This window comes from Brassica napus, chromosome A5 (assembly GCF_020379485.1).
Source record: "Brassica napus cultivar Da-Ae chromosome A5, Da-Ae, whole genome shotgun sequence".
Classification (NCBI taxonomy): domain Eukaryota; kingdom Viridiplantae; phylum Streptophyta; class Magnoliopsida; order Brassicales; family Brassicaceae; genus Brassica; species Brassica napus.
The window spans coordinates 17,396,865-17,412,173 of NC_063438.1; the positions used below are offsets into that span (position 1 = coordinate 17,396,865).

Below are 15,309 nucleotides of genomic sequence, written 5' to 3' on the forward strand. Positions count from 1 at the left end.
TTCGAGATTTGGTTGGGAAATCATTTTGTTTTGGTCTAGCCATAACCAGTGACAATGTAACAAACGGTTCAGACACATTTAAGGTCTCTGAGGTCTGGTCTGGAGATTATATTCAAAGAATCGAGTCACTCTCAGAACCAGTTTCATTAATTGAAACCGTTTCGTCAACTCTATCTGGCGGAGAGGTAAGTGGTCTTATCATATTTAACTACTTTATCATGTTCTTCTCACGTGAATTTGAAAAACTTCAAAGTAGACAAAATCGTTTTTTCTTTGTTTTTTAGCTTCCTGGGATTGATCATATCAATGAGAACTCATCTGAAGATTTTTCCACCCCAAGTAACAAACGTAAGGAAGATGAGTGTGATCAAATGGACATGACATCTACTTCTAAGAAGTTATGCACTAAGATCGTAAAGAAGGAGAAAGCCAAGGACTGATTAGTGATGAGTGCTTAACCTAATAAAATGTTATTTTGCTTTGATTTTTATTTAGGTGTTTTATGACTTTGGTGTTTTGTTTTTTTTTCCGTATGTGTTTTGTTACATTTGAAATTTCCTCATCAATTTATTTAATAAAGTTTGCTTCTCTACTTATTCAATCACGTGAAGATTATGGCTACACTTATTTTGTTGCAAAATTTTTTGATCTGGTCTTTCCACAAGCAACCTAATATTATTTATTATTCACTTATTCTAACAAACAACTTAACAACAAGTGAAGAAGTGTTCCAAGAGCATAACGTTTTTAACTTAAGAGATTCATAAGAAGAACTATATTACTATAAGAGTTGTGAATGTACCTTCAATGAATCGAGAGTGCAGCCACCATTGGTATATTTTATGACCTATATCTGCAAGTTATAGATTCCCGAATTGTAAGCTTTAAATCAATATACGAAAGTTAAAAAATCAGTATCTATTTAAGAAGTAAATGGTTATGATATTCTGTTTCCATAAAGTAATATAGAATTTAATGAAAATTTCATTAAATTTACTGAGCAGAAAATTACACTTTAATAGTACCATTAAAATCGAATCCTGGATACTGTTAGGTTAGATTTTTCTTTCCACCCATTTGTTTCTCTATCGACATTACAGAGTATTGCCAACAGATCAAGACAATTTATTTGTTCTCCTATATGAGAAGACAGTATGAAACGAAAAAGAGATCTTTCCAGTTCTAACAAGGAGAATGATAGATCATCTTTGCGTGAAGAGAATAACATCAGTAATCAGAATGAATGCCAGTCAAGTCTATCAAACTCAAGAATGGAGAACTTAGCCCGGGATGATGTTCATTCTACTGTTGATATCAAGGCTGTTTTTAAAAGGTTATTTGGTGGTTTTGAGAAAACTCAGTTGAACATCAAAAATGCTGTAAAAGCTCAGAGTACAATCACACCAAAAACACCAAGTAACAGACGCAGATGTGTTCTCGGTAATAATTCTGAAAATACCTTATATTTCATAAAATAAACTTATTTCGATGTGATTGTACTAATTTTGTCGAGTGAATGTATTAATTTAGGTGTTTCCTTGGATCAAGACCAATGTAATAAGACTCCTGACCAGAGAAGTTGTTTAACATCACTGAAGTGTAAGTTTATCTTAATACATTTTTACTTCATAACATAATCCAAACCAATAAACTATTTTACAGATTTATCGTAAACATTGCGTTTGTTATGTAGCTCAAGTTAGCAACTCAGCAGACTTATATACTACCCAGAGACCAAACCAGAAAAAGTATAAACGTATTGCTCTTACTGATATTACCAATATTGCGAGAGATGAAGGTCTGAATACAAGCACACCAAAAACTATGCGTAACAAACGCAGATGTGTTCAAAGTAAGAGTTCTAATTTGACTCTTATGTGATTGTAATTGATAGCATGCCTACTTGATTCTGTTCTCATTTTGTCGTCTTATAAAAATTGTCTCAGGTGTTTCCTTGGATTCAAACCAAGATAATAACACTCCATACCAGAGTAGTTGTTTCACCTCATTGAAGTGTAAGTAAAAAAAATCGAGTATTTAAGATAAACATTATCTGAGAACTAATTTTAGTTAATTTTGTATGTTAACATTTTTTAATGACTTCTATATAGCTAAAGTTACCAAGGATTCTGAAACAAAAACTACTCAGAGACCAATCGAAAAGAAGCAGCGAAAAACTAAATGTGGACTTCTTGATGATATTACCAATATAGCTAATTCAAGTGTAAATGAAATTGAAGATACACCTTCGAATACTATCAATGAGAGAGAAGAAGAAGTGGTTCCTGATGATGACGAAGCAATTGATGATTGTGATGATGATTTTGGAGGTTTGACTGCATAATATCTATCTTAAAATGCTACTTTCATCTGATGCAATTTGTCCTAAGTTGGAATATTATTTTTTATAGGAATAATTGAAGAACTCGATGGTAATTTAGAGTTTGACTGTTCCTCCCAAGAAAGTTCTGATTCTGAGAATAATGAAGAGAGTGTAGATTATTCTGTTGGGGAAAAAACACATTGTAAGACTCCAAGAAGCAAGAGAAAGGCAACCTTTGCCAAAAAGACTGTATGTGAGAACTCTTTTACAAAGAGTAGGGGAGCAAAAGCTCTAGGTATATTAATAAGAATTGGTTACTTTGAACCTATGTCAACTATTTTTATTTAAACTATTTTCTTAAAGTAAATTGATTAAATTTGTTAACATTGACAGTGTATATTGACGAGGGTGATCCAACATACTCATGTATCCACTGTGGCGCTATTATGTGGTACGGAAAACGGATTAACAAACGCAGGAATGCACGAACTCCTACTTTCACTCTGTGCTGTATGCAAGGTCAAGTAAAATTGCCACTATTAAAGGATCCTCCAGATGTGCTGAAAAGATTGCTGGAAGGGGATGATAAACTAAGCAAACATTTCCAAAAAAATATGAGACCTTACAATATGGTTTTCTCATTTACTTCTCTTGGTGGCAAAGTTGAGAGATCAGTGAGAAAAGGATTAGGTCCGGATATGTTTCAGTTGCATGGAGAAAACTACCATCTAGCAGGAAGTTTGAGACCAAAAGATGGTACTAATGCCAAATTTGGACAGCTCTATATTGCGGACACAGAAAATGAGGTGGAAAACAGGGCCAAATGTCATAGGTAACGAGAAGTTTATAAAGTATCTTTTGAAATTTATGTCAACTGCGTCCTAAGTTAGCCAGATGGTTTGTACATGTTTAATATGGACCCAGATCTCGTGATTAAAGGTAACACTATCTAACATTTATTACTGATCTGTTTGTGAATTTGACAGCAATGGTAGCACGAGGGGGAAAGTAAAAGCAAAAGATACTTTGAAGAAAGAAATCATCCAGGCTTTGATGAAGATGTTAGATGATGTGAATCCGTATGTTCAACAATTTAGATCAGCAAAATATCGATTTGATACTAATCCAGAAGATGCATTTCATATAAGGATTATTAGTGATCGACTCAAAGACGGAAGGACTTACAACACACCCACAGCTTCTGAGGTTGCTGCATTAATTCCTGGAGATTTTAATCTTGATATGGATAAAAGGGATATAGTGCTTCAGCAGCATTCAGGAAAACATATGAGGATTAATGAAATACATGCTGCTTATCTAGCACTACAGTATCCTCTATTATTCCCTTATGGAGAAGATGGTTTCAGACTTGTAATTAAGAAAGGTGTTACTGAAGCTACGAAAAAGCAGAAGAAAGCTACAATTAGTATGAGGCAGTTCTATGTATTTCGTCTGTTCGAACGTAAGAATGAGTCACGACATCTCCTACATTCTAGGCGACTATTTCAGCAATTTTTGGTGGATTCCTATACCACTATAGAGTCTAATCGTTTGCGCTATCTGAAGTTCAATCAGTCTACTTTGCGTTCTGATAGTTATGACTCTATTAAAGAATCAGAGACTGCTGGCAAGATCGATATGCATGAACAAGGAACAGAATTTGTGCTGCCTGCTTCTTTCACTGGTGGTCCTAGATACATGAAGAACAATTATTTGGATGCTATGGCCATTTGTAAGCATTTTGGATTTCCAGATCTTTTCATCACTTTTACATGTAATCCTAGGTGGCCAGAGATCACCAGATATATTAAAGAGAGAAAACTGAGCGCAAACGATAGACCAGAGATTCTTTGTAGGATATTTAAGATGAAGCTCGAGTCACTGATGGATGATTTAACCAAAAAGAGTCTTCTGGGCAAGACTGTATCATGTGAATTGTTACAAAATCTGTTTTTTTATAAGAATATGTTTTTCACTTATTAAGATAGATGATTCATACTAATTTATTTTGACCGTGGTTTTCAGCAATGTATACAATAGAGTTTCAGAAACGTGGTCTACCTCATGCGCATATTCTTTTATTCATGCATCCCAGTAACAAGTTTCCCACAACAGACGACATAGACAAGATTATTTGCGCGGAAGTTCCTAATAAATCCTCAGAGCCTGAACTTTACGATGTAGTTAAAGATATGATGATGCATGGACCATGTGGAGCTGCAAATATGAATTCTCCATGTATGGAGAATGGATTGTGCTCGAAATTATATCCTAAACCATATTCTGCGTCTACTACAATTAGTAAAGATGGATTTCCAGTTTATAGAAGACGCGAGCAATCACAATGTTATGTTGAGAAGAATGGGATGAGATGTGATAACCAGTGGGTCATTCCATACAACAAGAAACTATCTCTTCGCTACAGAGCTCACATTAATGTCGAATGGTGCAACCAAGCTGGGTCAATTAAATACTTATTTAAGTATATTAATAAAGGACAAGATCGTGTGACTGTGGCCGTGGAACCTCCTGAACATGTGGTCGCAAAACAGCTGGAAAACGTTGAGGGAACTGTGGAGAAGAAGAAAATTAATGAGTTCAAAGATTTCTTCGATTGTAGGTAATAAAAAGTTTTCGATTTTTTAATTATTTTGAAAAAACAATCGCTTGGTTGTATACGTGAAGCATTTGCAATTTTATTTACTTTTTGTTCGTTTTATTGTAGATATGTTTCTTCATGTGAGGCATCATGGCGAACCTTTATGTTCTCAATTCACTATCGATCTACATCAGTTGAGAAGCTTACTTTCCATCTACCTGGAAAACAACATGTTATTTTCAGAGGTAAAGATAAGATGGAAGCGGTGGTGAGTCGTAAGCTCATTGAGAATACTATGTTCTTGGCATGGTTTGAGTTGTGCAAAGTTGATTCACTTGCAAAAACCATCACGTATGCTCAGATACCCAATTTTTTTACTTTCGATAAAAGTAAGAAGAAATTCAAAAGAAGAAAAAAGGGATTCAGCATTGGTAGGATTAATTATGCTCCCCGTAAACAACAAGATTCTTATTATCTTCGCGTGTTGTTGAACGTTGTGAAAGGTGCTACCAGTTACATGGACATACAAATATTTGAAGGCGTTGTTCATGATGGCTACAAAAAAGCATGTTCTGCTCGTGGGTTGTTAGATGATGATCACGAGTATATTGATGACCTGTTGCGGAGAAGTTATGATTGCTTAGCGAGTGATCTACGTCAGGTGTTTTCTATGATGCTTCTTAATGACAGCTTAGAAGCGCCAGAGAATGTATGGGAACATACTTGGGAGTGTTTGTCTGAAGATATTGAGCATAACCGGAGAAAATATTTCAATAGACCAGGTTTGTCTTAACTCAATATACTATTATAGAATCAATCTTTTTGATACATATGTAGTCTCTTACGCGAGATATTATTTGTACTCATGTCATGATTATGTACGTGAGGTGTCTATCCTTAACCTGCTGTTTGTTTTTGTAGGACTTGTGTTAAGTGATGAAGAGAAAAAGAAGTATGCTTTACAAGAGATTGAAAAACTTTTGAGGAGGAATGGAGATTCGCTAGAGAGATTTACCAAGATGCCGCAGGTCTCAGAATCAAGTGAAAATGATTCAAATGTCCTTATATTAGATGAGCGCAGTTATCCTCGTGAAGCATTGTTAGAAACTCTTGAAAGAGATTCTCCAAAGATGACCGATGAGCAAAGGAAAATATTTGATGAGATTATTGATGCTGTCACAGAAGGAAGAGGAGGGACTTTTTTGTCTATGGTTTTGGTGGGACTGGTAAAACTTTCCTTTGGAAATTACTATCAGCAGCTATTAGATCTAGAGGCGATCTTGTTCTTAATGTTGCATCAAGTGGAATTGCATCTTTATTGTTACAAGGGGGTAGAACTGCTCATTCAAGATTCGGTATACCTCTTAGTCCTGATGAGTTCTCAACATGTACTATGGCTCACGGAACATATCAAGCTAATTTAGTAAAAGCGGCATCACTCATTATATGGGATGAAGCACCCATGATGAACAAGCATTGTTTTGAAGCTTTGGATAGAAGCTTATCTGATATTGTGGGGAAGCACAGGAACAAACCCTTTGGAGGAAAAGTTGTTGTTTTTGGAGGCGATTTTAGGCAGGTTCTACCTGTGATTAATGGAGCTGGAAGAGCAGAGATTGTATTGGCAGCATTGAATTCTTCGTATCTTTGGGAGCACTGTAAAGTTTTGAAACTCACAAAGAACATGAGGTTGTTGTCAGGCTGTTTAACAGCTGAAGAGGCAAAAGATCTTAAGGACTTCTCAGAATGGATATTAAAAGTTGGTGAAGGTAAACTTGCAGAGCCTAACGACGGTGAGGCTGAGATCGAAATACCTTCTGAGTTTTTGATTACTAATTTTGAAGATCCAATAGAAGCTATCTGCAAAGCAGTGTATGGTGATTTCGTGTCTTTACAAGAGAACAAGGAGCCAAAATTCTTCCAAGAAAGAGCTATTTTGTGTCCTACTAATGAGGATGTCAATACAATTAATGAGTATATGTTGGATCAGCTTGAGGGTAATTTTATATATTTAATCATTGATTTAAATCTCTTAGATGATTAATTATTGTACTAACGAAATGTTTTGGTGTGCTTTTAGGTGAAGAAAAGATTTATACAAGTGCAGACAGTATTGATCCAATTGATAAATTGTCAATGAATGATGAAGCACTTGGACCTGACTTTCTCAACAAAATAAAGGTGTCTGATTTGCCAAACCATAGCTTTAGACTCAAGATTGGTTGTCCTGTTATGGTTCTAAGAAACATCAATCCTACTGTTGGGTTAATGAATGGAACAAGAGTACAGATCACTCAACTGATGGATTTTATGGTTCAAGCTAGGATTATTACTGGAGAAAAGGTTGGGAGTATTGTATATATTCCTAGGTTGTTAATCACACCATCAGACACAAGATTGCCTTTTAAGATGCGCAGGAGGCAATTGCCTTTGGCTGTTGCTTTTGCAATAACTATTAACAAAAGTCAAGGGCAATCACTATCTGAAGTTGGTCTCTTTCTACCAAGGCCTGTGTTTTCCCATGGACAACTATATGTGGCTGTGTCTAGGGTCACTTGTAAGAAAGGATTGAAAGTTCTGATTGTAGACAAAGATGGTAAACCTAAAAAAAAACTATGAATGTAGTTTTCAAAGAAATTTTCAACAATCTTGAAGAGCATGAGTGATAAGGTACTATTCTGAATGATAGACTTAACAGTATACACGTTTTGTAAGTGACAGAAATTAAAAATTGATTCTGTTATTGAATGCAGGTTTTAGACGTCTGCGTAATTGGTTTTATGTGATGGTTCAGGAAGAGATTTGGTGTTGCTGTCATCCTATATCGTAGATGCTGCGCAGGTTCTTCTTATGAGATCTGGGTTACCTAAAGTTTTAGACAAGACAAAGTCTATTTATTTTGTTATTTTCAAACACTTCAGTGTTAATTATTTTTCTACAATTTCTTACACAATCATTCACAATAACAAATATATTCTTCAATCAAACAACTTAAAAGCTACCAACAACAATCAGTGAAACCAACAGAATAACTTGTCCGATATCCTAGATGTTGCTAAGTTGCTTTCGTCTAATTAAAAAAGCCATGGCATAATTCATTCACCTAATAGCTAACATCAGAAGTGGGATTTACTAACCGTGTTCTGTAATGCAGAGTCTGGTCTACAAAGGTGTTGTCTAGATTTTTAATCGGGAGTTTATTCTTTCTTTCCCAAAACTCTTGAAATCATGCAAATCAAAAAAACCATAAATTATTCCCAAGCCTTATATAGAACAACACCAAACACAATGAATTGACAAGTGAAGGATAATACATGACACCATATTTCTTACCTCCTATGCGTACATACCATAATAACATTTGAGAACTTTATCTCTTTGTATCATTTGCCTAATGAAAATATTCATCCTTTCCTCCTTTGATCTCTGCAAGGTTATTTAATTTGCAAAATTTGATTAATTTTGTAAACCTATCTAATTTAAGCAGAAAAGTATTGTTAATCATTTTATAAGTAAATACTTACCTGACAGATCCTCAATTCTGATTCACTTGCATCATCACGTGATTTCACTCATCATCACTTATTCATCATCCTCTGCTTTCATTGCTGGTCGCAAGTTTAAAGCTACCCATTAGTCTCCAATCTACACGATCTCTCATATTTAGTATATATAAATATGAAACAGACAAAAAAAAATATATCTTAGAAACCAAATCGCATAACCGGAAGGGAAATATATGTAGAGTCTAACCTTTGAATCACTCGCGCATTAGAAGGTTAGCTGAGACACAGAAAATCAATGATTGAATCTTCCTTTTCCTCACAAACATCGCTCCAGGGATTTGATCACTGGGCTAAGACATGACGCTGGCAGAGAGATGAACAAAAAAGATGAACAGTCTTTTTTTTGATTCACCGACAGAAAGGAAGTGAAGTCAAGAAAAAAAATTGGTTAGGTTTGTTTGTTAATTTGTTTCCCGGACTAATCAGTTTTAACATTATAATTGGGCTTAGTCTTTAGTATATTTTAAAATGTTTACATCTACGGCCCAATTATGTGACTTATACATTACACATTTCTGTTTATAACATTTTATATGTAATTCAATATATATATATATATATATATATATAAACCAACCATATAACACTCGACAATCAATATATTTTCATAACACATGGGATGAAAGATATCCAGCCAAAACACATCTTCACAATCTTTCTGACAAAAAAATTATCTAATTGTACTCAATGTACAAAAATCCTAAAAGTTTGGTAATTTAGTATATTGAATGTCTAATTATTAAAATACATTTGTTCTTTTGTTCAAGTTTTTATATCCGAATAAGCTGTTAAACTAATTATATTGCCAACTACATTTAGAATATTGCAAAGTATCATTTTTAAAATCGTGTAAGTTTCTTTTATCCTATTTAATTATGAACACATTTATAGAGCAAATGTGTTAGCAAACACAATATTATTAGGAACCGAGTTTGGTAGAGCAAACTAAGAGCACGAGATGTGTTTTCAGAGAAATCAACACTTATACTTACAAAAAACACTTAACATTACACAAATAACCAAGAAAAAGATTGCAAGACATGCAAAGTAGCAAATTAAAATTTAGGACATAAGGATAAATAAACATGAAAAATCATGTTTATTTTTACATGCATGCACAGACACGCCTTTTTTTAGTTATTAAACAGAGCAAACTCAACAAACTGTTTAAGCCTTTTGGAGTAGTAACATTTCTTGCATACTTTAGCCATGTTATTGGGATCACACTTTCTCCCTGGCTTAAGGTTGACCATGTTTACATAGTACCGGTCTTGGAAAATTATATCCGGAATTGAACTTAGTGAGATCTTGACTCTTTCCCAGCAATGATCGGAGGTTGATAGATTTTCTTTCCATTGGAGTTTATCCAAATATTTTTTACCTTTTGGATAGTGACCTAAGGCAAGCATTAACAAACCGTAAAGATACATACCATTTGTATTGTTTAGAGTGGCTGATTGGCATATATGAAAGAGTCCTTTATGTTTTTCTTTGTGTACGAAGTATTGAAGTAAGCCCTCGATATAGTGTGCCTCAGGATTGCCATTCTCCAAGCACAGATTCTTGAACTCAGCATGCTTAGTGAGCATTTCATTTGGTTGCGCAACAAAATATTCTAGGCTGATGTTTCTGAAATAGCTGGTGGGATCTGAGTTCGGGTAGTCGTCGGTGTCAGAGGAATCACTAATTGAAATGTAATTGTTGACAGAATTTTTGGAACCCATCTTCACTTGACGAAAAGTTGGATGCTCTGTTTTTTTTTATCTGGTTTTTACTCTCAATCTATGCTAACTCAGCTATGAAGGTAATGTTGGAAGTTTGAGGATGGGATTTATAAAGCGAGAACTTGGAAAATGGTCTGATAGTAATCGATTATTGAGGTCACATGCAAAGCAAAAAAAGGCTGTGGTTCAAAGGTGTTGTCATTTCAAAACAGAACTTGGAAAATGGTCTGATAGTAATCGTTTATTCTTTGCTTTTTTGCATGCTTCTTGATATGTGCAAAATTAGTTATTGTTTGTTTTATTCATTTGAATATTTTGATTCGTGCATGTGTCGAAATGATATGTTTTAAAACTACTAAACGAGTATGAATGTTGATTTATATATTGATGTTAGCAGTAATATATCTTTTAGAAAATCTTAATCAGAAAGTGTCAAATTTGGATGCGCGGAATAGTATTGATTTATTCGAAGCCTGTGTTTGTCTTGTGCATTTTAATAGTATTGATGCGTGCATAGATACATTTCTACGTAATTGTGGAATATTATTAAAGTGGGGGAGGTTCTACCTTATTTGATTCTGAGTAAAATCTTTTGTTTTTTATTTCATAATTTAACCGTGTTAAATTGTACACCGTCTTAAATCTTACTACAGCCAATTTAACACTTTACCTAAGATCTCTCAACTAAAATAAATATTCGATACTCTTCGAATATCCTAAGTCGATCTAACAAAAAGAATGAATAATTATTGAGAATATACTATTATCTAACAGAAAAAATCCAAATGACTTCCTCTACAAGTCTATTAGATACGGTCATAGGCGTGAATTTACCTGTAATCTCTCACCTAAAATAACTAAGCGATTGGAAAATAAATATTCCTCCAAGATTTTCGGTAACTTGCATACTTACAAAATTTGATCTTAACCTACATCGTCATTCCTAGCCAAATGTTATTTATACAGACATCCTCTCAACCCTTTCACCATACACTATCGAATTGAAACTCACCACAAAAACAAACAGCTTAACGATTTCTAAAATAATGGTTAACAATATGCAAATCACCTTCTTGAAAGATGTCAAACCGAAAAAGACTGCTTGGCGTGTACAAGTCAAGGTTCTCCACTCATGGAGACAATGGAATAAAATTGCTGGTCATTCATTGGAATTAATTCTTTCGGATACACATGTAATTGTAGTGTTGTTTATATATTTGTGGTTATGTTTAATTTTTTTATTCCATTGTTTAAAGTATATTAAATTTTGGCTTGGTTATATTATTTTAGGGTACTAAAATACAAGCATCGTGTAAAAAGGCTTACATGGATGAATTGGCTAGCAAGGTTCCTGTTGGAGAGTGGATCAACATTGACAACTTCAGTTTGACTGGTGTTGGACGTACCTATCCACAACAAACAATCCTTTGAAGATGAATTTTATTCACAAGACAGAAATCTTCGAGTCAACTCTACGGATTGAGAATAATTTTCTTGATTTGGTTGATTTCGAAACCATACTTAGTGGCAAACCTGATGAGAACATCCTTATTGGTAAGAGTTGGTTCATATATCTTCAGTTATTAAATTATTTACAAGATATTGTATTAAGGATTGAATCAAATAAACATATAAATTATTCTCAAACATTTTACAGAACAAACAAACACAATGAATTGAGAAAGAAGGATAATAAATGAGATTTTACAGAACAAACAAACATAAAAAATTTGTACTTATCTGCTTATTGTCTGAATCAGTTACATGGCGGAGATGAATCATGGTGGAGATGATGTCTCAAAGAAAGCTCCATTTTATATGTTGCATCAACCTGTAAAAGTTTTCATGTTAAAGCTTTCGTTACAGTTCCATTACAATTCTAAATTGTAACCATCCGACCATAGAAACGAAGACTGTTCTACAGAAAACAAACAATTTTAAAAAGAAACTAATTTAACAATCTAAAACCTTTTGATGTTTTGTCGGAGACCTCATTCCAAATACAATAGATCAAACAAATTAAAAAACACGAAACCCATAATACAATAGATCGATGGTATTTAACAATATAAAATCTGGCAAACCCTTGCAATAAAATTAGAGCAAACAAATTTTAAAAGTCTAACCTGTAATACAATAGATCGATTGTATTTAATCCGGATTGAGAGTGAACATGAAATCAAAGTAGTTCAGATTCTGTTTTGAGTTGGGTGTTTGAAGGATTGAAGAACACGAAGAGTTAAGAAAGAGAGAGAGAGAGGCAGCGACAGATCGAGATAAGAAGAAGCAAAAAAAAAATTGTTTTAGTTTTTTATTAGCACGTTACATAACAAACCCTTTCCCGGAATAATTAGCTGGGCTAATGGACATTGATTACAATTTTTATATGGGCCAGATTTAATGTAATGTGTAAATAATTTAGGAAGTTTATGTGTATGGCCCAATTTTGCAAATAATTGACATTTACATTTTTTATATAAAGAAAGTTAATGAATACTATATTTTATATAGCATCTTATGGTTGTTGTTTTTTTGTGAAAAAAATTAAAACTCCGTAACTGAAATTTTAAATATTAAAAAAACACTATTTTGTATATATATTATTATCTTAATTAGTTTAGTCCCATATAAATAGTTAGAGAAAATAATTATCAGAAAACAAAGTTATTATTAATAACATTTCATATAATTTATTTTTGAATTAAAATTTTCAATATGTTTTAAAATTTAGAAAAAAATCATAACAAAACAAGTGGTACATATATTATTAGTCCAAATTCATATAAAACAAAAATTGCACAAGTTATACAATTTTGAAAACAAACTGCACAAGTTATAAAAAGTAATAAGAATAATCTAATAATAATGTTTCATTTGTGCCAAAAAAAAATATTTTGCTTACAAAATCAGATCGACAAGTACATCAGAATACCCGTTACAATACGATCCGTCTTTTTGGATATTATGTTTTTAGGGCTTTAGTACTATTAAGATATTATAAATTTCTAGAATGGGAAAGAGTCAGACTATCCTATGTCCGTCAAAGATTGTAAAAACCCAAAACATGTAAATAAATTATACTTCTAAAAATATCGTTAAATAGTTTAAAAATATATTTAAAAAAAATAAAAACCCGCGCGGGCGCGCGGGTCAAAATCTAGTATTCTATTAAAATTGAAGTACAAACTTTAAATTTTATATATTCATGTATGTTATTATTTCATTTCACATACAAAATATATATTTTTTGAAAAAATATAAATTCATTTTTTCAAATATATGTTAAATAGTTTGATGACTAATATAACCCACACATATATATATATTTGAATGATAAGATATATAGACATTTCTAATTTGATGATTAATATTTCTCACACATATATATTTGAATTATAAGAATACAATAATTAATTTTTAATCAGATTATTCTGTTTCCAAACTTACTATTATCTTCTAACCAGATTATTCTCTAACCAATTTTTACATATCTATCTTATTAAAATAGAAGTACCTTTAGTATTTGTTTGAAAACATAGATAGTAGTAAAAAAATAAATATAATAATTTTTGGAAACATGGATAGCAGTAAGTTAGAAAAAAAAGTAATGAGCTTATGCTATTAAAAAAATTGAAAGTACATTATATTTAAAAGTAATAGGCTTATGTTACTTGATATACATATTCAAATCAAAATAATAATTTAAAACTAATTTATATCAAAAATTCATTCAAAAATATACATATACTCAAAAATTGATTCTTACTAACATATTTTCCATTAACCATTATAAAAATGTTTTCAATATATATAAGAAAAATACAATACAAACCTCAATTTCAAACACCAATTTAAATTATGCTTTTTATATTTCATATTGAAATTTAAAAATATAATATATGTGATTATTTATATGATTGTACGTATACAATATTTTTAATTATAAGATTACTTATTTGATGGTACGTATAAAATATGATTAATTATATGATGACACATATTTTTGTAACCTATGATGACACATATAGGATATATAATAGTGATTAGGGGTGGGAGTTCGGATTCGTTTTCGGGTATGTTTGAGATTTCGTATTTGGTTCAGATCTTTGAGGATTCGGTTTGGATTTAGATAACCAATTTAAATTATTTTTAAAAATTAAAATTTATTATATGCTTTAATTTTTAAAAAATCTATAAACAATAGAATATATTACATATAAATTTGAATAACATATGTCAAGAGTACCTAACTTAACATATAAATTGGTTTGGTTTAAATATTTGGATAGAAAATTAATAATTATTTAAGTATTTTCGGAGTTTTGAGTATATTTTAACTATTTTAGATATTTACCTTTGATTATTTGTATATATTTTAAGTATTTAAACGAACTTAAAAGTATCATATATATTCTGAATGTTTTTATATATATTATATCTAAAAAATTAATATATATAAGTATATAAATATATTTTGGATATCCAAAATACTTTGGTTCGGATCGGATTAGGTTTTAGTTCTTTAAATACTAAAATTCTGAATAATTCGGATATTTATCAATTTCGGTTCGGATTTGGTACTACTTATTAGGATTTGGATCAGTTCGGTTCTTCAAATTCGAGTTTTTTGTCCAACCCTAAATAGTGACACAAAAAACAAATAGCATCATATTTTTTAAAAATATATATCTGCGCGGGCGCGCAGATCAAAATTTAGTATTCTATTAAAATTGAAGTACAAATTTTAAATGTTATATATTCATGTATATTATTATTTCATTTCACATACAAAATATAAATATTTTTTGAAAAAAATATAAAGTTGTTTTTTTCAAATATATGTTAAATAGTTTGATGACTAATATAACTCACGCATATATATATATTTGAATGATAAGATATATAGAAATTTCTAAACACAACAATTTAATAGTCGTACTATATAACATGATCCAGTAATGTTATACAGTACAAATGCAACTATTAAATTGTTGTGTTTAGAAATGTCTATATATCTATCATAACGCAAATATATGTTTACAAATGTCTATATATCTATTGTGAAATGTCTATATATCTATTGTGAAAGAGACTCTC

At 31.8% G+C, this 15,309-nt stretch overlaps 2 long non-coding RNA genes across 2 annotated transcripts; both read right to left on the reverse strand.

Annotated features, from left to right (window-relative positions):
- Positions 1 to 288: 288 nt before the first annotated feature.
- LOC125609214 lies at positions 289 to 9,029 on the reverse strand. Its single transcript, XR_007339633.1, has 5 exons — positions 8,676 to 9,029; positions 8,447 to 8,567; positions 8,256 to 8,348; positions 8,060 to 8,141; positions 289 to 853 (listed from the first exon to the last, which is right to left on the reverse strand). It is a non-coding gene; the product is annotated as an uncharacterized LOC125609214 (long non-coding RNA).
- Positions 9,030 to 9,285: 256 nt separating this feature from the next.
- LOC111214239 lies at positions 9,286 to 13,233 on the reverse strand. The gene is made up of 3 exons (XR_007339632.1): positions 12,339 to 13,233; positions 11,539 to 12,043; positions 9,286 to 9,884 (listed from the first exon to the last, which is right to left on the reverse strand). It is a non-coding gene; the product is annotated as an uncharacterized LOC111214239 (long non-coding RNA).
- Between the last annotated feature and the right edge of the window lie 2,076 nt (positions 13,234 to 15,309).